General features: G+C 49.1%; 1 pseudogene; it reads left to right on the plus strand.

Annotated features, from left to right (window-relative positions):
• Positions 1 to 555: 555 nt before the first annotated feature.
• LOC140688896 (vasoactive intestinal polypeptide receptor 2-like) lies at positions 556 to 26,219 on the plus strand (annotated as a pseudogene).
• Positions 26,220 to 26,605: the final 386 nt, after the last annotated feature.

Here is a 26,605-nt window from a genome sequence, read left to right on the forward strand (position 1 = left end):
AAATACTCTGCATTCTTTAAATCATTGTAAATTTATTAAGACTTCCTTTATCGACCTACATGTAGTCTTGGTGAGCATACCAAATGTACTCTAAAAAATATGTATTCTGCAATAGGAGGGGTACAGTGATCTGTAACTACCAATCAGGATAGCACAGTTGCTAGTTTTCCTCACATAATATATGTTTTTACAGATTTTTTTACCTAGTTGTTCTATCAAGTACTGGGTGGGGGGCAGTTCCCTTGAATTCTGTCAACTATTTTGAAGCTGAATTATTAGATCTATACACACATAACTATTACTTGTCTTCCTGATGAAGTGACTTCTTTATTCTTCCAAATGTTCTTCTCTTTGTCTTGAAGTTGGTTTTATCTGATAATACTACATCTTTCTTTTCCTCATTGAACATAGTTAACATATAGACTTTAAAGTCCTTGTCCGATCATTTCAGCCAAAAGGTGAATTATGGTATGTAAACTATATCTCAAAAACGTATTAAAATCTAAAACATGGGTTAAGACTCAGAATAGTCAAGGAAAGAGCAGAGGGCTAAGAATGAAGATGCTGGGTGCTGGAATGAATGGGGTGCTGGAGCCCCGGGAGGTGGGCCCGGGCCCCGTGGTCTGGCGCAGTGGTGGGTCCGGAGTCTGTCTGCAGGTGCGTGTCGCCGTATTGCTTCCTGTGCTCTCGGCGGATTTGAAGTGTTCCATTTCCAACTGTTTAACCCGAACTCCCCACAGCATGACCCGTGGACGTGCCCCCACCCCATCCGTAAGCCCCACTGGGGAGGAGGCTGGGACAGGATGGAACCTACAATCGGAGGTTTCCAGAACATTCTGGAACCCCAGCTGGTCCCCCGCTTCCTCCCCTGTGGGCTCAAAGCAACAGCAAAACCCGCACACCGACTGAGGCCTCGGAACGGGTCGCCTCTGAGGCTGGATGGGCCATTTCTCTCACGCTCAGCTCTGCCGTCTGCACTGATTTAAAGGCTCAATCTCGCCGAGGATTAATTGAGGGATGAGAACGCACACGGTGGAGGGTGGGTGTCTCTTTGTAGGAGCACCATCCTGTCCCCGGACGTCACCTGTTTCTAACTGCACTGGCCATTTCTGTAGGCAGGTGGCCTCAGGGACGACCGCAGGACTTGTGCCCAGCGCCGCCTCAGCAGGCATCATCCCCGACGTCCAGACAAGCTCAGTTGTTTTCTGTGTCTTACCCCAGACTGCTGAGCGTGGCCCACCCCGCGGTGCCTGAGGCCTCCCTGAACGTGGCCCAGCACTGCCTCCTCCCCAGCTTCCCCCGGTGGTTCCCTCCAGACAGGGTTGCTGCGGAACCACCCCAGGGCACTCACAGTGAATTATCGGGAACAGCAGGTGTTTAGGGGAGAGGACCACTGGGGTTCAGGGCGGAAGTGGATCTCTGAGAGGTCACTGTCCCGCGTTCCGGCATCCGCAGTATGCAGCCTCCCTGAGGGAACACACGGTAGGGTCCGATGCTGCCAGCGTGACTTACAGATTTATTTTCCTCTCTTTCAGATCACGTTTTATATTTGGTAAAGGCCATTTACACCCTGGGCTACAGTGTCTCTCTGATTTCCCTTACAACCAGCAGCATAATTCTTTGCCTCTTCAGGTAAGTAGCAGAAATGAGCAATTCTGCCAAAAACATGAGACGGGAAATCATCCACTTATGCCATCTCGGCCATCGGAGGAGGCAGACACCACTGCCTCCAAGCCCTCCTCTGTGCCAGTCAGGCTGTCTTGGAGAACGCCAGAGTGAAATGTGTTGCTAACTAACACTGGCGCTTTTATTAAAGTCCCCTGCATTTCTTCTATGAGGAGACAATACTGACCACGGATAGGAATCCAGTTCAACTTTTATTTACTAAACACAGTGTTATGCAAATACTTTGAATATAAAGACGCAGCCTGGCCTTCCCCTTCCCACTCGGAAGCACGGAAGTCTGGGCTTATGTGTGGGAGCGCCGTTGAGAGACCCTGTGATGTGTTTAGGAGCATGAGGACAGGTTCAAATCCTGGGTCTGTCTCTTAGCAGCTGTGTGACATGGACAAATTGCTTAACCTCTCTGTGTGCCTGTGAAGGATGGAAGCTGACGGAGCCAACAGGGCTTGTGGTGGGCACTCTTTAATGCCTTCTGGTTTCCCTGCACCTGAATCTTCAGTAGGTCTCTGATAACTAATGACGGACATTGTACAGCTGGTGGTCAGGGCTTGCGAATGGAGGCAGGAACTTCTCCCTAGGAAGAGCTTTTAGTTTTTAGGATTAAATCTGTTTCTTAAGCATCACCAGCATTAAATAAAACGGATAATATCCAGCTTATTTCAACAGGGTTTTGGTCACCTGTCATAAAATCATCTGTAGGAAACAGAGAGCTTTTTGGGTTTCTAGGAATTGCAATCTGGGAGACACAGATTTGGGTAAAATGGAGAAAGCGTTCTGAGGAAGAGAAAGAGCCATTAAAGGTAGAAATCACAGTTGCCATGGTTGTCTGGCAGGAATTATGGTTGGCTCTGACGCAAGGAGGAAACGTTTGTCCTTGAGGGGTAGGATCTCTCGAGTTATTTAGGGTCGGAGTCTGATAAGTATCTTTCGTTTCTGTAGAGATCTTCTGGCGGCTTTGTTTGGACATAAGTGCTCAGAGCTGAGACTCTATCCACTGAGACGTGCCCAGCGCCGCTCCTGCCGTGGCCTCCGCCTCAGTTTAGAGGCTAGCAATGCTGACTCCATTTCTCTCTTCCTTCCACACCCCACAGATCTTATTTCTCTTTGCTAGAATAGAGTTCAAATGTTGGCCAATGTTCTGATAAAACCAGTGCTACAACAAAAGGAGTGATTTTAGGACATTAGGAAATCCATACTTGGAAGAAAAATGAATGAGCGGAGGCAATGAGCATGGCTGAGACTCAGCGGAAGTCCTTACGTTCAGCTGCTCTCATTTCATGCAACCCGGCTGTACCAGGTGTTGATAATTCTCAGAAAGAAAAAAAATGCCTTTTTAAAATTGAAGTATAGATGACTTACAGTGTTGTGTCAAAGGTGTACAGCAAAGCGGTTCAGTTATACACACACATACATATCTGTTCTTTCCCAGGTTCTTTTCCATTATGGTTTATTATGGGATGTTGAGTATAGTTCCCTGTGCTGTACAGTAGGAACTTGATGTTTACCTACTTTATATATAGTAGTGTGTATCTGCAAATCCCAAACTCCTAATTTATCCATGCCCCCTACTTTCCTGTTTGGTAACCAGAGGTTTTTCCTATGTCCGTGAGTCTATTTCTGGTTTGTAATTAAATTCATTTGTGTCATATTTTAGGTTCCACATATAAGTGGTATCCTATATTTGTCTTTGTCTGACTGACTTCACTTGGTATGATCATCTCTTGGTGCATCCATGTTGCTGCCAATGGCATTATTCCATTCTCTTTTATGGCTGAGTAGTATTCCATTGTATAAGTGTACCACAGCTTCTTTACCCAGTCATTTGTCGATGGACATTTAGGTTGCTTCCGTGTCCTGGCTATTGTAAATAGTGCTGCTGTGAACATTGGGGTGCATGTATCTTTTCAAGTTAGAGTTTCCCCTGGATACATGCCCAGGAGTGGGATTGCTGGATCATAGGGTGAGTCTATTTTTAGTTTTTTAAGAAACCTCCTTACTGCTTTCCATAGTGACTGCACCGATTTACATTCTCACCAGCAGTGCAGGAGGGTTCCCTTTTCTCCACACCCTCTCCAGCATTTATTATTTGTAGATTTTTTCATGAAGGCCATTCAAACTGGTTTGAGGTGATACCTTGTTGTAGTTTTGGTTTGCATTTCTCTAATAATTAGCAGTGTTGAGCATCTTTTTATGTATCTGCTGGCCGTCTGTATGTCTTTTTTGGAGGAATGTCTATTTAGGTCTTCTGCCCACTTTTTGATTGGGTTTTTGTCTTTAATATTGAGCTGAATGGGCTCTTTATATATTCTGGAAATTAAGCCCTTGTCAGTCACATCATTTGCAAATATTTTCTCTAACTCCATAGATTGTTTTTTAATTCTGTTTATGGTTTCCTTTGCTGTGCAAAATCTTTTAAGTCTAAATAGGTCCCATTTGTTTATTTTTGTTTTTATTTCCATTACTCTAGGAGATGAGTCAAAAAAAATATTGCTGTGATTTATGTCAAAGTGTGTTCTGCCTATGTTTTCCTCAAGGAGTTTTACAGTATCCAGTCTTACATTTAGATATTTAATCCGTCTTGAGTTTATTTTTGTTCCTGGTGTTAGAGAATGTTCTAATTTCATTATTTCACTTGTAGCTGTCCAGTTTTCCCAGCATCATTTGTTGAAGAGTCTGTCTTGTCTCCATTGTATATTCTCGCCTCCTTTGTCGTAGATTAATTGACCATAAGTGTGTGGGTTTACTTCTGGGCTCTCTATCCTGTTCCACTGATCTGTGTGTCAGCTTTTGTGCTAGTGCCATGCTGTTTTGATTACTGCAGTTTTGTAGTATAGTCTGAAGTCAGCAAGTGTGATTCCTCCAGCTCTGTTCTTTCTCAAGATTGTTTTGGCTATTCCAGGTCTTTTGTGTTTCCATAAAAATTTTAACATTTTTTTGTTTCAGTTCTGTGAAAGATGCCACTGGTAATTTGATAGGGACTGCATTGAATCTGTAGGTTGCTTTGGGCAGAATGGTCATTTTAACAATATTGATCCTTCCAATCCAAGAGCATAGTGTATCTTTCCATCTGTTTGTGCTGTCTTCAGTTTCTTTCATCAGTGTCTTACAGTTTTCAGAATACAAGTCTTTTGCCTCCTTAGATAGGTTTATTCCTAGGTATTTTATTCTTTCTCATGTAATGGTAAATGAGATTGTTTCCTTAATTTCTTTTTCTGATAGTTTGTTGTTAGTGTATAGAAATGCAGCAGATTTCTGTGTATTAATTTTGTATCCTGCAACTTTACTGGCTTCATTTATTAATTCCAACAATTTTTGGTAGGATCTTTAGGATTTTCTATGTATAGTATCATGTCATTTGCAAATAGTGACAGTTTTACTTCTTCTTTCCCAATTTGGATTCCTTTTATTTCTTTTTCTTCTCTAATTGCTGTGGCTAGAACTTCCAAAACTGTATTGAATAAAAGTGATGAGAATGGACATTTTTGTCTTGTTACTGATCTTGGAGGAAATGCTCTCAGGTTCTCACCACTGAGTATGATGTTAGCTGTAGGTTTGGCATATATGGCTTTTATTATGTTGAGGTGTGTTCCCTCTATGCCCACTTTCTGAGAGCTTTTATCATAAATGGATGTTGAATTTTATCAAAAGCTCTTTCTGCATCTATTGAGATGAACATGTGGTTTTTATTCAATTTGTTAATGTGGTGTATCACACTGATTTGTGGATATTGAAAAATCTTTGCATCCCTGGGATAAATCCCACTTGATCGTGGCATATGAGCCTTCTAATGTATTGTTGGAGTTAGTTTGCTAGTATTTTGTTGAGGATTTTTGCATCTATGTTCATCAGTGATATTGGCTTGTAATTTTCTTTCTTTTTTTTGTGATATCTTTTTCACAAAGATTTGGTATCAGGGTAATGGTGGACTCATAGAATGAGTTTAGAAGTGTCCCTTCCTCTGCACTTTTTTGGAACAGTTTCAGAAAGATAGTTGTTAACTCTTCTCTACATGTTTGGTAGAAGTCACCTGTGAAGCCATCTAGTCCTGGACTTCTGTTTGTTGGGAGTTTTTAAATTACTGATTCAGTTTCAGTGCTGGTAATTGGTCCGTTCGTATTTTCTGTTTCTTCCTGGTTCAGTCTTGGGAGATTGCACCTTTCTAAGAATCTGTCCACTGTCTATTGGTTGGAACATTTATTCCATTTACACTTAAGGTAATTATTGGTACATATGTTCTTATTGACATTTTGTAAATTGTTTTGGATTTGTGTTTGCAGACTCAGTTCTGCAAGATACAGGATCATAGTTTTCTTGCTTCTGGTGTCTGCCACCTGGTAGGTAGGCTGGTCTAGAGGCTCATGCAGGCTTCCTAGTGGGAGGGGCCGGTGTCTGCCCACAGGTGGGTAAGACTGAGCCTCTGATGGGCAGAGCTGTGTCAAGGGGCTTGTCTAGAGGTGACTGTGGGCTTAGGAAGTTTGCTGACAGGTGAGACTGTGTTCCCACCCAGTGTGTTGTTTGGTCTGAGGTGTCCCAGCACTGGAGCCTACAGGCTCTTAGGTAGGGCCAGGTCTTGGTGACCCAAGACCCAAGATGCCAGCCTCCAAGAGAGTGCATACATATGAACACTCCCCAGTATGTCCACTACCAGCTTTTATGTCCCCAGGGTGAGCCACAGCCACTCTCAGGAGACCCTCCAAGACTGGCAGGTCTGGCCCAGGTTCCTATGAAGGAACTGCTTTTGCCCCTGGTCCCGGTACACATGAGATACTGTGTGTGCCCTTCAAGAATGAAATTTCTGTTTCCCCCAATCCTGTGGCTCCTGCCACCAAGACCTACTGGACTTCAAAGCCAAATGTTCTAGGGGTTCCTCCTCCCAGTGCCAGACCTGGAGGCTGGGGAGCTGGACATGGGGTTCAGATCTCTCACTCCTGTGGGAGGGCCTCTGCAATATAATTTTTCTCCAGTTTGTGGGTCACCACCCGAGGGTATGGGATTTGATACATCTCAAGTGCACCCCTCCTACTTGTCTCGCTGTGATTCCTTCTTTACGTCTTTAGTCATAGAAGATCTTTTTTGGGTAGGTTCCAGTCTTTTTTTAATCAATGTTTGTTTTTGTGATTTTGGTGAGCTCATGAGAGGAGGTGAGCTCAAGGTCCATCTACTCCACCATCTTGGCTGAATCTCAAGGCAATGCCTTTAATCCAGAACTGCACTTTGAAAAATGTGAGGATGACCCATCATGTTTTAGTTCTTTAAAAAAGGCTGATACAATATTAATATTTGTTCTGCTATGTTCTGTATTTTGCTGTACATTTTTAAATATTGAAATTGTGAAATACAAAAATGAAAGGAAATATTTAGGGAGGTAAGCTGGCATAGGGTAACTTGAATTAGAAAAATTTGTTTGTTTTTAAAGAGCTCTAATCTTGAGCAATCCAAATACTTGACCTCAGCAGCTTCCCTCAGATTTGTACTGTGTGACATATTTAATTAGCCAGCCTGATAGCATTTTGGAATTATTGCAAATATGGACATGATGCATTAAGAGAATCTCAAATGGTTTTACGTGTATCCAACACAATCTTTTATACCTGGATGTCATTAGTCACCTGCAGGTGACACTTCTTGGTTAAAAAAAGAACCTGTCATTCTGCTGGTCCAGTATGTAACAATCACTAGAAAAAGTGCCCAGGGCCCAGGCTGGTGTGCAGTTCTCATCTCTGCCTTCATTTCGGGCACCTTCCTGCCAACATCGGCCAGACCTGCTCACCCGATGTCACCTCCCTGGACAGCTGTGAGAGTGAGTTGATTCTAAAATCCATCTTATGAAAATAATATGCTCCATTGCCCCAGTAATTACACCCAGGATACAGAATTCTTTGCAGTCATTGAACATTTATTCTCCATAATAGTCCATGAGCTAAGAAAGCATTAAGCAGACATGCTCTTACTTTAAGGACAGAGAAATGGAGCTGCTCATTTCTTCCCATTTGCAAAGTGTATGCAGACTTGGGTGACAAACACAGGGCCGAGTTCTGTGCAGAAGTCGCAGGGGGTCATTGTGGCTGACATCCTTGAGCACGCCCTGTGGTCCAGGCATGGATGTGGCAGCACCAGTCCTCACTGTGCTGTGTGCTTTATTAGTTTAGCCCTTACAGTGCCTCCACCAGGTCAGTGCTCTCACGTCCCAGCTCTGCCAGCTAGAGAAAGGAGGCCCAAGAGGTGCCGTGCGCCCCAGGCTGCTGAGCTGCTGAGGGCACAGCCCCGATTCATGACCACCTGCACCCCGTTCACCTTCGAGGGCCCACTCGCAGCCTGCATTGGGGCAGATTCCCGCCTGGCTCACCGGGGAACTCACCGTCAGGTACATCCACCGTCCTTTAGCAGAGCCACACTTCGAGATGGAACTTCAAGTGAACAGCGTCTGTGAAGACCATCACTAAGACCCTGGGCAGCAAGACTTGCTTGGGTGGCTTGCAGACCCGGGTGACAGCAGTAAATCCCAAACCCCTCTCAGGGGAAAGACGTGGGGAGGAGGGAGGGGAGGAGAAAAGAAAGGAAAAGTGACCTGGAGGGGTGAGAGCCCCCAACACGAGACACATGCAGTAGGGGCAGCGGCTGCACCACCGGGAGCAGGGGTCCAGCAGCCTTTAGACCTGGGTCACACAGCTGCAGAACTGCTCCGAGACCTGAGCAGCTGTGCATTATACTTAATGTCTTCATTTGCTAAGGCTCTGCAGCCGTGTTAAATACATAAAAATAAACTTTTATTCGGGAAGTACACACTAGGGGAAGTGGGTATGTCTTCCACCTGCAGTGTGATGCTGGTCTTCAGTGAGCTCAGCACCCAGGCCAAGGTGCAGGGCACTGTCGGCACCGCAGCCGTGCTCATGACGCTGTGTCTGTAACCACCCGCTTCCCAGAAGGTGCCATTATTCAGATTCCTGACACCACACGTTACTCTTGCCTCATTTTGAAAATGTTGTCTTTGAATCATACAAAGTGGAAGCCCCAGCCTCCAGAACCCTTCACTGAGCCTTTTGCAGGGAGATTCACCCATGTTGTTGCATGTGGCCATCCTGTACTCTTCATTGCTGTCTGAAGATAATAAAACGTATTTATTCTCTCAGTTGTCCACAGATACATGGCTGACTTCAGACAAGTAATGCTGCTGTGAGTGTCCTCATGCACTGTGTCTTGCGCATTTAGCTGTGGGGGTGTGTGTATGTGCGCACACTTATGTTTACACTTACATTTATCTTATACTTACATTGTGTGTGCGGTCCGAGGCTCTGCAGAGATGTAATCTTCCCAGACACATCACACGTGCACCTGCAGTGTGGAGATTCCTTTCACATCACCTCCCTGCCACCATCTGTTATTGCCAACTTCTTAAAATTTAGCCATCCAGTTGGGTCCATCATAACATAGAATTGTGTTTTAATTGGCATTTCCTTGGTGGATGGTGAGGGTATGTTTGGAAACTTTTTTAGCAGTACTATTCCAAGTGTTTGCTCATTTTTCTATTTAGCTGTCTCTTTTTTCTTATGTTAATTTTTAGGAGTGGAAACCTGTAGTGGAACCTTTTGTCAGACATGGGTGTCACAGCTTTTATCCCCAGCACTGTGGTTCAACTTTACACTCTCCTAGTGAGTCTTCTGATCAGCGAAAGTTCTTTGTTTTAGTGATGTCTGTTGACCACTTGCATTGCATAGTCAGGGCTTCCTGAGACTGTTTAAAAATCTCTAGCATGTTCTTAGTCATCATCTAGAAATTTTACTATCCTAAATTCTCATGTTGAGCTTTAGGATCCACTGATGATGTATTTCTGTGTACAGCGTGAGGCAGGGGTTAAGGTTCACTTGCTTTTGCAGTATGTGTGTTCAGTTTCTCCAGGACCATTTGCTGGGAAGGCCACCCTGTGCCCATGCATTGCAATGGTGCCTTTGTGACCGTGTATCGAGGGACGGGACACTCCCGTCTGCCACTGAGCCATTTTTACATTGCTGCCATTGCTGTGCCTTTGTGAGAAGTCCTGAGTCCCAGTGTAAGTCTGTCAACTCTCCTTTCACACTAGGAAGAGCTTGCTCATTTGCACTTACATGTGAATTTTTAAAAATCAGCTTGTCAGTAGCCACTAAAAAAATCCTGCTAGGATTTCACTTCTGATTCCACTGAATCTATAGATGAGCTTGGATAGACTGGATGTCTTTACAGCTTTGGTCATCCGACCAGTGATTATAGCAGACCTTTCCATTTGTTTGAGTTTCCTTAATTTCTTTCAATAGTGTTCTGTGGTTTTCTGAGTTATCGAATTGGGCATCTCCTAATAGTCATATGAAGTATTCGTTTATGCTGTTGTATATATTTGTGTATATATAACTTTCTAAAAAAGGAATTGATTTCTGCATACTAAATCTTGCCTCAGAAGCCTTGCTAAATTTATTTACAAATGTAATAATTATCCTGTAACTTCATGTGGATTCTTCTATGTGAAACTCCTGTTTTTGTAAAGTACAGTGTTGAATAGAAATGATGCTAAGAGACCACCTTTTCTTCTTTCTGAGCTCACAGTGTCACTGTAAGCATGACATTGCAGCAGACATTCTGAAGATACGCTGTACCAGGTTAAGAACATTCCTTTCGATTCCCAGTTTTCTGAGTTTTCATCATGAATAGGTGCTGAATTTCATACTGATTTTTCTGCATATATTGAGACGAGCAGGTGGTTTTTTATCATTTGTTCATTTAATGTGAAAAACTGCATAGATAGATTTTCTAATATTAAATGTAGCTTTTATCCCTAAAATTAACCCTACTTGGTTGTGATATATCACCCTTTTATTACATGGCTAGGTGTAATTTACTAACATCTTGTTGAGGATTTTTGCATCTACATTCATGAATTTGATCTATAATTTTCCTTTCTCGTAACATTCGGCTTTGACTTGACAGCTGTGCTGGTCCACAGGTGAATAGGAAGGTGCCCCTCTTTTCTATTCTTTGGACTAGTCTGGGTTAGATAAGGTGTTATTTCTTCCGTAACGTTTGTGGAAGCCATCTGGGCTGAGAGTTGTCTTGTGGGAAAGTTTTAATCTTATTTTAGGTTCAAATTCTTAAAAACAGACACATGATGATTCAGATTCTCTGTTTCTTCTTACGTTAGTCATGAGAAGGAATCTGTTTGCTTCATCTACGTTTCTGTATTCTCTCACTACACTGTTAACGTGTGTAAGAGCTATACTGCTGTCTCCTTTCCATTCCTGGTGTGAGCCAGCTGTATTTTCCTTCTTTGTACCTTGATGTATCTTCCTGTGCAAAGCTTTATCAGTTGTGTTTTCCAAGAACAGATTTTTACCTTTAACTTCCTCTCTTGTATGCTTTTTATTACTGACTTGCATTTTTATCTTTATTATTTCCTTCTTTCTGCATTCTCTGGTTTTGATTTGTTCATTTTCTAGCTTCTTAAGTTAGATGTTCAGCATTCCTTGGTTTAAAATGCATTTATTTATATCTACAAATTTCCCTCTCAGACCTGCTTTAGTTCCATCTTTCAAGTTAAAGATGTGTTTTCCATTATCATTTAGTTCTAATTTTTCTAAACTCTTCTTTTGATTATCTTGTTTAACTCATAGGCTATAGAAATTCATAGCTTAACTTCCAATCTGTTATTACTTTCCTTTTCAGTTTGCTAATGATTTCTGGCTTAATTCATGGTAATCAAAGAGCATACCCCATGACTTAAACCCTGTGACATTTTTTGAGATTTGATTTATGACTCAGAATGTGGTCTATTTTAGTAAAGTTTTGTTTTCACTTGAAAACAGTGTAAATTCTGCAGTTATTGGTTTGTATGTTAAAGGTGTCATTCACATCATTTATCAATCATGTTATTTAAATATTCTTAATCTTTACTATTTATTTTAAGTACTTGTCCTGTCAGTTACTGAGAGATATGCAGTAAAATATCCAGCTATATTTGTGAGCTTGTCTATTTCTCCTTTCATTTCTTTCACTGTTGGCTTTATATATTTTAAGGCTATGTTATTAGGGGCATACCTATTTAATGTTATATATTCGTGTGAAATTGTCCATGGTTAGTAATGCCTTTTGCCTTAAAAATCTACTTTTATATTAATGTGGTTATATTAGCTTTTTTTTGTTTGATATTTGCAAAGTGTATTGTTTTCTGTGCTTTTATCTGAACTTCCTGTTTTGTATTTAATGTGAGTGTTTTAAAGCTCCATTTAATTGAGATCTGCTCTTTATTTCTGGTCTGACTTTTTATTTTTACAAGCAGTATTTTTACACTCACAGTTAGACTACTGACTGACAGCTTACAGTTCCAGTCCACCTTCTGTGTCTTTGCTCTGTTTTTTCAGCTGTGCCTTGTTTCTCTTGTATCACTTCATGCTTCTTTTTAAGTTATCAAGTATTTTTATTATCCCAATTTCTCCTTTTTAGATTGCCAGTTATATATTCTAGTGTTCTTCTAGTTTTCACACCACATTTACAACATGCATCCTTGTCTCATAGGCAGAAACCTCCAATGACTATTTTTACTGCTTCCCAGTCAATTCAAGACTTTACAGCATTTATATCTGCTCACCCTCATGCCTTTTGTGTCATTATTCTGCGTTCTAATTCTGCATGTATTTTAAGTTCCACAAGGCATGGTTACTACTGCTGCTGTTTCCAAAGTCGGTGTTTGCTTAGAGTCATCGTCTATTGTCTTCCTTGCTCTTTGTTCTTCCTGTGTTTTCATGTTTCCACCTGGGACCATCTTCCTCCTGCCTGAAGACCTCCCGTTAGGGTTTCCTTCAGCACAGGCCTCCTGGCAATGAATTCTCACAGGGTTTGATTGCCTGAAATCATCTTAATTTTGCCTTCATTTCTGAGGATATTTTTGAGAGTACTGAATTCTTGGTAGGCAGTTACTTTCTTTCATCACATTAAAGATGTACATCATCAATTCTTTTGAAAAAGCCTCACCATTACTCCACTGAAGGATGTGTCTTTCTCTGGGTGCTTTGACGATTTCTGTCTTTGTCTTTTGTTTTCAGCATTTACACTATCACGGGACTTGTGTAGTCTTCTTTGTAATTCTCCTTCTTGGGGTTAGTGGAATTTCTTTAGTCTCTTATTATATTTTATCAGTTTCAAAAATTATTGGCTAGAATCTCTTCAAATATTGTTTCTACCTTATTCTCTCTCCTCTCCTTCTGAAACTCCATTTTCACACGTTTAATGTTTTCACCATTTCCCTTATATTTCCTATTGTTTCTTTATATTTTCGATTATTTTGTTTCTCTCTACTTTAATCTAGACATAGTCTACTGATCTATTTTCCAGTTCCTAATACTCTGATTTATTGTGTCTAATGTTACACCAGTAATTTATTCTTAGTTTCAAGGTTCTTTTTTAAGTTTTCAGTTTGTCATTTGATTTTTATAATCAATTCCATTCTATAATAAAATTCATTTCTTTATCAATTTTCTTGAATATATTAATCAGGGTAATTTTATAGTCTATGTCTTAAAATGCCAGTAACTGGCTCTCTTTTTGTCCTTTGTTTCATTTTTGCTTTTCCTTTTTAACTGCATTTGATCATTTGGTCCTGTTTCTGGCATACCTAGCAATTTATTATTGAAATCACAAATAATTAAGTTATAAAGGCTTCTGATTACATCTGACTACAGAGAGGATTTAATTTTTCTAGCAAGATGGGCAGACCAGCCTGAGACAGTCAGGGACTGAGCTGATTTGAGGCTGTATTCCAGGCTCTGTGAAGGCCAGTTTACTTCTGGTTTGTCATTATTCCTAAGTCACAGCACTTCAGGGTTTTGAATGAAAACCTGGGGATTCTTCTGCTCAAGCAGCACATGAACACCTTGGAAATAAAAGAAAGAAAGCCTCAGTAGGTGACTGCCTGCTGAAATTTGGACTTTCTGTGTTTCCCTTTTCTCCAGAATGATTGCTGCTTGCATCTGTTACTTGAAATCCCTTAACTTCCTCTGTGGCCCATTCTGTCCAGTGACATTGTCATAAGCTCTCAGCCTCTGCTTTCTAAGTGGTCGTTGTGCCCTGAGACATGAGTTAACCACCAGCAGAGGTGACAAGGGGTGGGTGTCCACAGGGCCTCCATGCCTCCCTCCTCTCCAGGGGCCTGTCCTTCGAGTCCCAGCTGCTTTGGCTACTCTCCAGAGTTTAAAATCGTGTTGACCCCTTGGTGGGAGGGTAGTCAGATAAGCTCCCCTTTAGTAGCCACAAGTGGAAGACCACTTTAGTATACATTTTTTAACATTCTTCAAAATTTTTAAACTTTCCTTAACCTTACTTAACCAGAGTTAATGTTTAATGATCTTGGAAGTGCATTTGTGTGGGGCAGTTTGTTTCTTAATGACTCCAAACAATTAAAAGTCAGAGTTAAATCAAATATCCAATTAAGTCTTCTGCAAAGTAGAATTTAAGTGTTGTAAAAGAATTATAAACAAAATGTTCTGGGAATTTTTTAGAGAAGCAAAATATCGCATAAAGTTAAGTTCAAAGACAGGTCATTTGCTGTGGGCCTTGCAGGAAGTTTGCTGTAAAGACAACGTGGTCTTCACATCTGTGAAGTGGGTGCAGGCCCCTGCAGTCTCGAGACATCTTTGCTTCATACTTTTATCCTGAAATCTTGCTTCTAAAGAGATAAGTCAGAAATAAGGAAAAAGACTTATGTAAGAAAAAAATTTACCATAATGCAAAACTAAGAACATCTTAAATATACAATAAGGAACGGTTAGATAAATAACTTCCATAAAAAAGAAGCCTTAAGACTAAAGCCACAGAGGCAATCACTAAAGTGTGCACAAAACAGTGATCATCTATCTCCTCCCCTTCCCCTCCGACCCTCACCCCTCCCCCACATCCCTCCCTGTCCCCAACGTCCTCTCCCTCCCCCTCCCCCGGGGCTCCTCCCCCACCCACCCCACCCCCGCAGGAAGCTGCGCTGCACCCAGAACTACATCCACCTGAACCTGTTCCTCTCCTTCATCCTGCGAGCTCTCTCCGTGTTGGTCAAGGACGACATCCTGTACTCCAACTCCGGCACGCTGCACTGCCCCGACCAGCCGTCCTCCTGGGTAGGCTGTCCCCGGGCAGGGTCCTCTCCCTGAAGGTGGGTGGGGATACTCACTGGGATGAAGTCCCGGCGCCGGTGCCCGGGTCCGAGGTCCCAGTCGGTGCGGAAGGAGAGGAAACTGGCCGGAGGCCGGAGCAGGCCCAGGACTGGCAGGACCCGAGCACCGCCAGTGGCTGCAGGGCGGGCGCGAGGCAGGCCCCCGGCAGAGCCAGGCTCCCGCGACGGCCCCCCCGGCGGGATGCAGGCCACTCCGGGGTGGGAGGTCCTGGCACAGGTGGACACACGTCCTCTCGCCCTCCCGCTCCCCCGTGTTTTCTCCGCAAATGTCCGAGACCTGAGCAGTGGGTGCTTCCCCGATGGCTGGGAGGAAGCCTCCCGTGCGGGACAGTGCCCGCGGCGCCCAGCTAGCGACGCGGGGATGAGCATCTGAACCAGCAGTTTCCACAGGTGCAGGCGAGGTTTGTGGTGGCCGCGCGTGGGTCTCTGGGGCCAGTTCAGCGCGGTGCGGTTATCGAGCTCCTCCGAGATGGAGTCCCCGTGCAGCGTCTTCCCCGCCGTGATCCCGGCTCCGGGGCCGGCGCCTCTCTCACTCGGAGCCAGAAAGCTGGCCCCCTCTCGCATTCCAAACGGTGGGTTCACCCACTGGCACCGCTGCCCTGGACAGAACAGATTTGAAACACTGTGGTTTTAAGATAGTGGAGGCTGCTCCGAGGCCTGCACGTAAATACACATCTGGGGGCAGTCTTGCCAGCCACGCGTGTGGACTGAGCGTAATAATAAAACTGAGGAGATCCTCCACCTGGCAAATCCCGCCCCCGGGTGGAGGTGGGGCTACAGGGCTTTTGTTCCCAGATGGGGTCCCCGGAGTGTAGAGGGGGTCGCCCAGCACCAGGAGCGGGAGACCCAGGTTCCCTCCTGCCAAGAACCTTCCATCACTTCTCCATGCGTCTCAAACCTCTGCTTGAAGGAGCCCTCCCCACTTGGCTCTTTGTTAAAGGACACGGTGTCCCTGATGGATCCACAAACACCGGGCACTTGATCCGGAGCTGTGCCCTCAACTGTCTCCTGCTGCATAGACTGAGGACCTTGCCAGGCCCCCACTGAGGGATGGGGGAGCAACGGGAACCAGTGTCCCTGCCCCGAGCCCCACCTGCCCAGAGAGTCAGGGCAAACTCAGAGGCCTTGAGCTCTGCAGTGGCTGGAGGCTGGGCTAGGGGTCTGCACGTGGTGGAGGGCCCTGGGCTCACAGCCCCAGGTGAAAAGGCAGAAGGGGCAGGAGGAGGGGAAGTGAGCAGTGCCCAGAACACACGTGTGCACGAGGGCACACACGGAAACATGCACAAAGGTGCACATGCATGCAGAAACACACTGGCATGTGTGTGCAGCTCACACACTCTCCAGACTCTGCTCCATCGCATGTTTTGGATCCCGCCTGGGAAGGATGGCTGGTCAGGGCTCTGCGTGGTGCTGGGGGAGCCACGTCTGGCGAGTGTCTGCAGCTGTGGACATAGGATATGTGACACCACACAAGTGGACGTTGCCACAGCCATCACGTCTGCTGCTTGCTGCACAGTGAGGCTCCAGCTGTCAGCCCCGCATAGGCGCCAAGGCCCACTTCACCTGCTGTCTCAGCCCTGCAACCATCACTGTCACATATTCAAGTAAAATATCCTGTTCACTCGCTCCTACCAGCACCTGCCAGTCTTCCCAGCACCCTAGGGAGATGCCTCATGTCCTGTTGGCCCGGGAGGACACATGTTTACCTTTGACGACCCTGGGGTGGGTGCGGCTGTTCCATCCCTTTCGATCAGCTTGGCCTCCGAGAAGCCAGTGTCTTTATTGGATCAGAAAGTGGACCCAGGGACAGAGCCCCATCCCCTCCCCACTATGGCCCCGCCCTGCAACATGTGGGCCTCCTTCTCTGCCCTGGTTGGTTTGGGGTTCATCCAAGTCCTGTGGAAGTCATGCTCTAGTCTAGAGAAATGAATGACCAGACGGCCACCTGGAAGCTGCCCAGCAGCAGGAGCCCCCGTGGATGACCAGTGTGGTCCCCAGATGCCTGGCCATGGTGGTGGGAGGCTCCCGGAGCAGGGTGAGGACCTGCTGGACTTGGCAGACCTGCGAGGTCCCTGTGGGGCACTGTCCCGGCCATGTGGCTGCTCAGCGCCTCCAGGCCTGAAGAAGATGAGGTCAGCAGACAGCGCATGGCTCCCCAGACCTCCTGTCCTGGGAGCACTCACTGGTGGATGAGCAAAGGCTGCATTTTAAACATTTTCCCAAGAAAATGGAATTGGAATCACCTTAAACACATGTTTTCTGCATCTTTCCTCCTTCAGCAGGATATCTCAGAAATCCTCCGTGTCTACCCCTGTCTCAGGATCTCCCCTGAACCCAGCCTGAGGTGTGATAAAACTGTAGCCGTCCCACCAGTAACAGCATGCTCACCTTGGTTTTCTACGTTCTGCCGCCATAAGCATCACCGCCCGGATGTCTCTGCGCACTGGTGCTTCTCCCTCGATCAGATGGCCCTGGAGGGGGACTGGACGGATCAAAGGGCATCTGTATTGAAATTGTAACAAACAGTGCTGGGCAGCTTTGCAAAAGGGGGAGACACCGCCATGGGTGTGGGACCCGCCCCCCTGGACGAGCAGCAGGGCCCCATGGTTTCCTCCTCCGGGAGGCGGAGAGCTCTTCCCCCTCCACACGCAGCACACACTCCTGCCACTGTTCCAATGAGCGGGTGGTGCTGAGGCCCGAGGCCCCGGGCTGCTGCCCCTGTTTTCACAGTTGTGTTATGATGTGCATCTGTCAACTTACGGTGGCCCGTGGGCAGCCTCCACGTGCCAGACCACACTCCCCGCACGCAGCATCAGTACACGGTAACAGCCGTCCGTGCCGTACCTTAGAAAGAAACCGAATCATGCTTAACTGAGGCAAGAGAAACGAGGACAGGTAACGGGATTGGGTGTCCTGGAAAGAATGGAGCCTCCGCGGGCCAGAGCTCCTTCCAGCCCGACAGCAGCTTGAAAGCCGCCGCGCATCTCCTGCAAGCACATCTGCTCCGTGCACACGTATGAGTAAATCCACACACATACACATAAGAGTGTATCTGCACACGTATGTGGATGTGTCCACCCCACCCACAGATACATATCTGGGGAGGAGGCTGCAAAGATACAGAAAAATAGAAATAAAGTGCTGGATTTGTAGAACATTTATATGAGCTTAGTGACTATAAGCCTCAATGCCATGTTTGCTCATGATGTAGAAATACCTGACATGTTTACTTATGTGGGGTTCTGAGAGATTAAAATATATTTATTTTGTGTAACACATATTTTTTCCCTTTTGAAACGCCTGGGGAAAATTTATTTGCTGGGTTTCTCTTGTTTTTCCCCTTTATTTTCCTATCTCTTGTTAAGAGTGGACAGTGAGGAAGACAGAGAAAGAGAAGTGGGAGTGAGTGGAGGGTGAGGTTGCAGCCGGGAGAGGAGGTGCAGGGAGGGAGGAGGAGGGAGAAAGGTGGGGGTGCAGGGTTGAGGGTGAGGATGCAGCTGGGAGAGGAGGTGAAGGGAGGGGGAGAAGGTGCAGAGGGGAGACAAGAGGGAGGGGAAGGGGAGGGGGAAGGGGAGAGGAGGGAGGGGAGGAGGAGGGAGGGGAGGAAGTGCAGGGAGGGGAGGAGGAGGGAGAGAGGTGGGGGTGCAGGGTGGAGGATGAAGATGCAGGCGGCAAGGAGGTGGGATGAGGTAGAGAGAGGCTGTGCCAGGTGCCGCTTGTGTTCCCTCAGAGTTACAAATCACCTCCGGGACAACATGGGCATCTGCCTTCACCTGGTATTTACCCTCCAGCGACCCCGGCCAGCCGTGCCCTGACACGCACACACTTGGGTTCACACCTCTGTGTCAGGGTCGGGTTACACGGAGGGCGTGAGCACGTGCTGCACCCTGCCCGGCGCTGCCTGCCATGAGTGTGTGTCTCTTGCTGTCTGGCTCCAGGTGGGCTGCAAGCTGAGCCTGGTGGTCTTCCAGTACTGCATCATGGCCAACTTCTGCTGGCTGCTGATGGAGGGGCTGTACCTCCACACCCTCCTGGTGGCCATATTCTCCCCCAGCTGACGCTTTGTGGCCTACCTCCTGATTGGATGGGGTAAAGACTCCTGCCCTGCCGCACACTGCCACCCCCAAACCCTCCAGGTTCCTGATTCCGTCCTCTCTGACCTGTAAATGCAGACTCTTTCAGCTCGAAAACACTTTGCTGAGCCTGTAGGAAGAGCTTTCCTAGGGCCACTGGAGGTCCCTGCAGCCAGTACATTAATATTTCTGAGAACCAGGTTGCTCTCTCATTGGCTGAGGTGTACCCTGATGCTGGGAAAGTCAGAAGGAAGGGGCCTGGGAGGAGAAAGAGCAGGGGGCCGTCCATCCTGAGTCCCGACCACATGCCCGTCAGTGGGACTCCACACTGACCAGAATTGGAAAGAGGGTAAAGCTGCGGGACCCCCACACTCACAGCCAGGAGCACCCCTTCAGGTCACCGCCATGTCTGGACACAGCCTTGCCAGCACATTGACACAGACACCCGCAAAAAAATGGTGATTTGTTTCAGGCCCGTGAAGGTTCAGCTTTCAAAGCATTCAGATTATCTTCACTGCTTCATCAGGCATGAGCGTAAACTTGTCTGTATTATGAAGAGCTTCCACTTGCTCATCAGAAAGCCCTGGTCCTTGATGGCTGGGCTGACGAAGGCTCACTCTGTCCCTGCAGGGCTGGTCCAGGGAACTAGCGTGGGTGGTGGTAACCAGGTGTCTTTCTGCAGGCATCCCCACTGTCTGCACAGGTGCGTGGATTGCAGCCAGGCTCTCGTTAGAAGACACAGGGTGAGTGCTGGGCCCGTACCTCTGCCTTTTAATTGAGATCCATCTAGTGACGCTAAGTTCCTGGCATCACCAAGTCTTGGGAAACTAGGGAGAGGCCCCGTGACTGATCAGAAGGCAGCACATGTGGCCAAGCTGAGGATCTGAATACCTGATGGAGAGGACATTGAACTTCATCGGGAGAAGCCATGGGAGAGATGGGACTGAACCAGGTCTCACAGCAGAGCTGAGTTTGGGGTAAACCGGGCAGAGACAGAACAGCGTCCCAGAGCTTGGAGCAGTATTCACAAAAGGGCGCCAAGCAAACGCAGAGCCCAGTATTGAGCCAGGTCACAATGGCCAGCTGGGAACCACCCTCTGAGACAGCGCAGCCGGCCTAGGGCCGCAGACATTCTGCCTGGTGAGTACAATGAGCCAGAACAAGACCCCAAACTCAGGCACCAAGAGTTCCCACCACGAGGCTGTGGTCTACCAGTTGTCTATTCTGGTAATGAGCCTCTCAAAGTCCAGTTGTATGGCTGTAGTTTATGTGACATGTATCTGTCACTGGCACTTTGGGCAGTTCTCCTGGCCTCGGCCTGGCTCACTCCCACACCAGGAGCAGCTGCAGGGTGGGTCAGGGCTGCAGGTCTAAGACAGCATTTGTGGGAAGCCTCCCCTCTGCCCTGTGGGTTCCAGGAGCCCCACATCCTACTGTCAACCCCAGCTGGGGTCCAGGGTGGGCCTCTGCCCCTGCTGGGAGGGAGTGCGGGTGACCGAGGGAACAAGGGAGGCGTTTCACCAGCACCCAACCCCAGCCTCCCGCTGGAGCCAGCCCTTATGCTGAAAAGCAAAACTGAAACCTGTTACTGGACAAACGTTCCTGGCAGTGCCTGCCTCAGCTATTCTGATGGCATTGTGCTTTCATTCAAGATACTAATACTAAACATTTGGGAGCTGAGGAGAACTGATTTTCAGAAGGCAGACTTCTCTTTGCGATGTCAGCTGGAGAAAGCTGCGCCAACGCCCAGGCTGTGGGCCTTCCTAGGGCTTGGCCTGCCCCTTCTCCCAGCTTCTGGAGTTGCCTCTGCATCAGCAGATCTCTAAGTGCAGAGCAATTGTGCCTTCAGGGTGGAGCACGGCAGTCAAGAGGGACCATCTAACAACCCCGAGGGGAGGGGAGGGGAGGGGGCTTTGGGCTCTGTTTTGCAAGCACCCTGTAAGGGGTGAGTCCCGGGCAGTGCGCTTAGCCTGTGCTGGATTTGTAGCTGGAATCATCCATGGTAATGTGACTCCCTCTCTCAACAGTTGCTGAGATACCAACGACCACAGTGTTCCCTGGTGGCTTATACGAACACCAATTTTAATTTCCATTATAGTAAGTCATTTCTGTATTGAAACACGAGTGACCCTCCAGGCTGCACACTTGGGCAAAGAGCGGGCTGCTGCCCAGAAGTAAATATAAATAGCCCCGTTCTCCTGGGTCTTCTGAGGCCCGATCCCCAAGGCCGAGCTCTTCCACGGTGGGCTCAGCCCACCTTCAGGGTGGAGTCTCAGGGAATGGGGTGGGTGAGAAGGAGACTGCTCCTTCAGGGGACCCTCAGGGGAATCACCGTCGGGAGGACCAAGTGTGCAGCCTCTGAGCTGAACCAGGTTTCGGTCTGTCCGTTGCACATCTCAAAGTCAGTTTACTTAGCCGCCGCAGCCCAGGGCCAGAGTGTATGTGACACTGCAGGGGACACTGTCCCGCTCTCGGGGTTGGGGGGCGGCAGGCAGCTGTGCTGGGCCCTGGCCCTGCTGAAACTGGTGAGGCTCAGCCACAGACATCCCGGCCTCCTTTCCAGGGGGCATCACACACAAATGTGTCATCTCTCTTTGTGCAGGTCAATTTCATCCTTTTTGTTAGCATTATATGAATTTTACTGCAGAAGTTGACATCCCCAGATGTTGGTGGCAATGACCAGTCCCAGTACAAGTGAGTATGTGCTTAGACACACCTCGTCACCCAGGACCCAAGGGTGAGGACGAAGCGCGTGTGAGGAGATCAGAGCCAGGCCCAGAGGGCCCCAGCTCTCCTCCTTCAGTCGCAGGCGTGTGCCCTTGGCCACTTCACAGGGACCCCCAGAGACGGAGGGTCTTGTCCGAGGGCAGGTTGCCCTGGCAACTGTCAGGCCCCCCTTCCATCATGATGCCCCCCAGGGAGCTGCTTCTCGAGGTGCTTTGCCTACTTTCCTGCGTTGTCATCTGACCTTTCTCCTTGGCCACACCTTATTTATACCTCATGTTTAATTCTTCTGCCCCCTCAGACCTCAGGGCTCAGGTGGCACCTGGTGTCGGGCCTTGTGCTTGATCATGACTCCGCTGATGTTTGTGGACATGCTGAGTGACAGCCTGGGGATGGCTGAGACCCTCTCCCTTCCCAGGAAAGGGAGCAGAGGTTAAGCCTCCTCCACATGACTGTGGATCTACGAGATCCAACAATTTTCCTAAAAAAAAAAAAATTCTTGAGGCTCTGAGACAGTAAAGGAACTTGAAGATTCTGTACATGTCTGTCACGAATTTATAAGGAAAAGATACAGCGCACAACTCAGATACAAAATAAAATCAGTTTGGTGTGAGTGGTTGGTACAGCTGGTACAGTGGTTGGGTTCAGACAGACCTGGTTGGAGCTGCAGCTGCTGAAAGCTGTGTGGCCCTGGCTCTTGCGCAGGTTACCAGCCTGCCCCGAGGGTGGGCCCCACGCAGCCGTCTCCTCCCTCCCCTCCTTCAAACAGAGTGGGAGACAGGCAGCATCCTGGTGGTCATGGAGGCCTGGGGGAAAGTGACTGGGCTGCTCTGAGCCTCAGTCTCCTCACCTGTAAAGTAGAAATAATAGTGTAATTGTCACTGAGGCTATGAGGATCAACTGAGATTTATTCAAAACTCAATTAACTAAATTAATATTCAAAGACATTTCGTGCCTGGCAGCAATAAGTACTGTGACAGAGTTAGGAAACACACATACCCCTCATTGTGCCCGGCGTGGAAATCTCTGCCCAGCCCACCACAGAGGCCGGGCTAGATGGGTTGCCACGTCAGATCGCAGGGTGCGGGGCAGTCCTTCCGAGCAGCATTTCCTTGGCTCAGGTGAGAAGCTGGGCGGCCCCTGGCCCCGCCCCCCACGCCTGCCACCCAGGCTGTCTTCACACTGACTCCTAGTGTTTCTGCTAGTCGTGTTCACAGCCCTGCCGACCTTCCCTCCGGGTTCTGTGGGAAGTTCACTGAGTAGGTCTTAGAGACAGATGCTTTATTTTGGAAACAAAACAAAGTGGGGATAATAGAATCTGGTCTTTTTCCAGGATAACACAAAAGGCAGAGCACGTCTGTGATCTCGCCTGGTTGTACTTTGCCGTCTTCTTCTTCTCCCTGTAACTGTCTCAGTAGTGTAGTAACAGGTCTCCCCACACAGGGTCCCTGGGGCCCAGCCTCTAGAACCCTTTTCCAAAAACCAGCACAAAGCACTTCTGGGCAGATGGATAATTGGAATTCAGGCAGGTTCTCGCTGAAGTTTAACCAACGGCATAGCTCCCTGCAGGGCCCGTCCTCACGCATGGTGACACCAGCCGAAGTGTCAGTGCAGTGCGGGCACAGCGGGCCTCGTAAAGTCAGATGTGCAAATCTGCAGCTGCGGCCTGGAGGGTGGGCAGGCTCTCCCTGCTGCCCAGGGGCGTTCACGTCTGCTGCAGAGTAGGCTGGGCTTCTGGGCTTGTGCAGATGGTCCAATACAGAGGCAAGCCTCTGGTAAACACCACAGGTGGGTTTTTTGAGGGAACTGGGAGAAATGAACACATTTCTAGAACTTACATTTGAGGCTCTGAGTGCTAGGTTTGAGGCAGGTGACTCAAAAATATGTAAAGAAATTCGTGACTTTTCCAAGTGTTGGGTGGGGGAGGAGCAAGGAGGCACCCCTCACTCAGAGTTTCCAGGATGAGGCTGGTCATTAGAGCACCTGCTGGTGGTTCATTTGGGGGCCTTGATGTGCATACACATCACCTGGTGGGCCAGCCGGTGACCCCAGTGCTCCTGACCCTCAGACCAGGTGGCGGAAGCAAGGTCACATAGGACCACGTTGAATCCCCTGGGAAGATGCCAGCCACCTGCTGTGACCTGACATTGGATGAGGGCCAGGCAGACTTGAGGAAGCTGAAGAGCCCCCCAGATGACTCTCTAGTGCAGCTGTGAGAGTCACTGCCTTAGCGCAGTAGTTCTCAAAGCAGGGTTCCAACTAGCAGCCACAGCATCTTCGGGAACCTGACAGAAATGCATTCTCAGGTCACACCCCAGACTTTCAGAGCTGGGAGCAAGCGGCGTTTTAACATGACCAGGTTCTGGTGCAGGAGGAACTGGGAAGCCCTGACCTGGAGGAGCGTGACCAGCACCCGCTTGGGGAGCGGGAAAGGTTCAGACAAGGAATGGGGCTCCTCAGAGGGTGGAGTTGCGTTCAGTTATTTTGTTTTTTACAAACAACACGGTGAGGAGAAAATCTGCTCGGACTAGGGAGGGTAAGAGCTCTGTGACAAAGAAATTAGATCCCGTCTGGGCTCCCCGACTTCTGAGTCTGCTCTCCACGGGGACACTCTCTGTCACACGTGTGTTCAAGGGACCACCGTTTTGTCTGCTCTTCTGATCTGAAAGTAAAGCTTGCCCCCCCTTCAAATGCTGGGATGGGTCTCAACTATTAAAACTAGTGGCCCAAGGGGCAGTGAGACCCCTCAGACCAGTATCTTCTTGCCAAACCTGTCAAGTTTCTTGTAGGAGCTCCGTTGCGGTAGGAGGGAAGGTGATCTGACGGTCAGTTCGCACATTCTTTCCAGAATGGGCGGGGACCTCAGGATCCTTTCTCTTTGGTGCAGGAGGCTCGCCAAGTCCACCCTGCTGCTCATTCCGCTGTTTGGAGTCCACTACATGGTGTTTGCCGTGTTTCCCATCGGGATCTCCTCCAAGTACCAGATCCTGTTCGAATTGTGCATCGGATACTTTCAGGTGCGGTGAGCAGGGGCTGGGCGTCCCTGGGACGGGGGCGGGGGCGGGGGCGAGTGGCCACTGACCGCCCTTCCACCTGCAGGACCTGGTGGTGGCGGTTCTCTACTGCTTTCTGAACAGTGAAGGAAGTGCTCACCTCTGGGAAGCAAGCACAGATTCTCGCTTTATGAGGAATTCCCCAAAATGCCCCAGCCCTGCAAAAGGCCCAGCCTTCCATGGGGTCAGTGCCGCCGCCCAGCACCTGGGGTCTCGGCCCCGCTCACACTGCCCGCACGTGCGTGGGTCTGCGCCGCCCGCCAGGCGCTGTCACGGAGTCTGGGGCCCCTCCCGGGTCCACGGCCAGTCCTCCCGCGGGTCCACCTTGTCCCGCCCTCTGCTGACCCTCTGCCGCCGCCTCACATTTTACCCCACTCCCTTCTCCCAACTCTGCCCCGCCTCGCCCTCTACCCACGCCCCCGCCCTGCTCCCCCCTGAGCCCCGCCCCATGCCCTGAGTTCCCGCCCCCACCCCACCCTCTACCCCACCCCCACCCCACCCCGCTCCTCTATCCTCAGCCCCGCCCCCCGCCCTCCACCCCCGTCCCTCCCCCCCCGCTCTGTCCCGCCCCCGCCGCGCTGGCCCCCACTCACCTGGGCTGTGGCCGCCTCTCCAGCTGGCGCCTCGCTGGCTCCCCCTTTCCCGCTACTTGCTGTTCCTCGCGGCCCTCATGTTGGCCTGAGCGACTGCTACACCTGCCTCCCTTCCTTCTTTCCAAACTCCCCGGGAACTCCCTCACCAGGACTGAGGGAGCAGAACCAGGACCGTAGGTAAAAGCACTGCATGCCCTGAAAATCCGAATTAGCTCTCTCGGTTCTGGGTGTGTCAGCTGCTGTCCTACGGACTGAAGATCCTGGAACCTGCAGCTGGAACCTTGGTTTCCGCAGCCTGGACACTCTCCCCTAGGCCCCCGTCGGGTCCCGCGTCCCTTTCCCTGCCGCACCCTCCCAAGCGCGTCTGATGGGCGGGCAGGAATGTCGCACCCTCCACACAGAAAAGGGCGGAAGAGGGAGGGGTTCGTTCACAGGTGTTTGCATTAGAGGGCACCTGGGGTCCCGTTCCAAGCCTGTCGTCCGCCTGACCCCCACCGCCCGCCTTGCGTTTGCCCTCGCCCACAGGTGCAGAGCGAGCTGAGAAGGAAGTGGCGAGGCCTGTGCCCGAGCCGGCCCTCCGGCCGGGACTACAGGCTGCATAGCTCGTCCGTCTCCAGGAACGGCTCGGAGGGCGCCCTGCAGGTGCCCCGTGGCTCCCGCACCCCGTCCTTCCTGCAGACGGAGACCTCGGTCATCTAGCGGTGAGGCCACTGCGCAGCGGAGCCGCGGTGAGGGCCGTGAGCCGGGGTCCCCGCCAGGATTGCGGGGCGAGCCAGCCGGGTTACCTTGTAACCGCCTGGGGGTTAAACCTAGTGATTGTAGAACTCCAGCATTTAGTAATTGTCTCGTTAATGTTTGGCTGTGTAGCCGGCCCTATTTTCAAAGAGAGTAGGAGAGACCAAGGCGGTTGAAGCCCAGGTATTGGGTCCAGCGACTGAGGGAAAAAATGAGAAATTTTCTAATCTCAGTGCCTGTTCTGCGGGGAGCGCGGGCCTGAGCTGGGATGCTGGCCGCCCTCCCTCCGAATAACCAGCACCACTGGCCTCCCGCCCCCAGGTCCCCCGGGCAGCCCTCCTGTGAGCAGGACACGTAGCCGCCCTCCGAGGGCTTCCGTTCAATTCTCCTGCGAGCCCGGGCGGACCCGCCCCTCCAGCGCCCACTCCGTACCCCACTGCCCGAGTCCCGTTACGGCCACCTCTGGGCTGTCCGCCTGCTGCTGCTCCACCGGGGCAGCCAGGCTGGCAGGGAGAGTGCAGAGAAGGGCGCCAGGTGAGAACAGCGGGTGGAGCGGTCCCCCCT

Source organism: Vicugna pacos, chromosome 24, assembly GCF_048564905.1.
Source record: "Vicugna pacos chromosome 24, VicPac4, whole genome shotgun sequence".
NCBI classification, from domain to species: Eukaryota; Metazoa; Chordata; class Mammalia; order Artiodactyla; family Camelidae; genus Vicugna; species Vicugna pacos.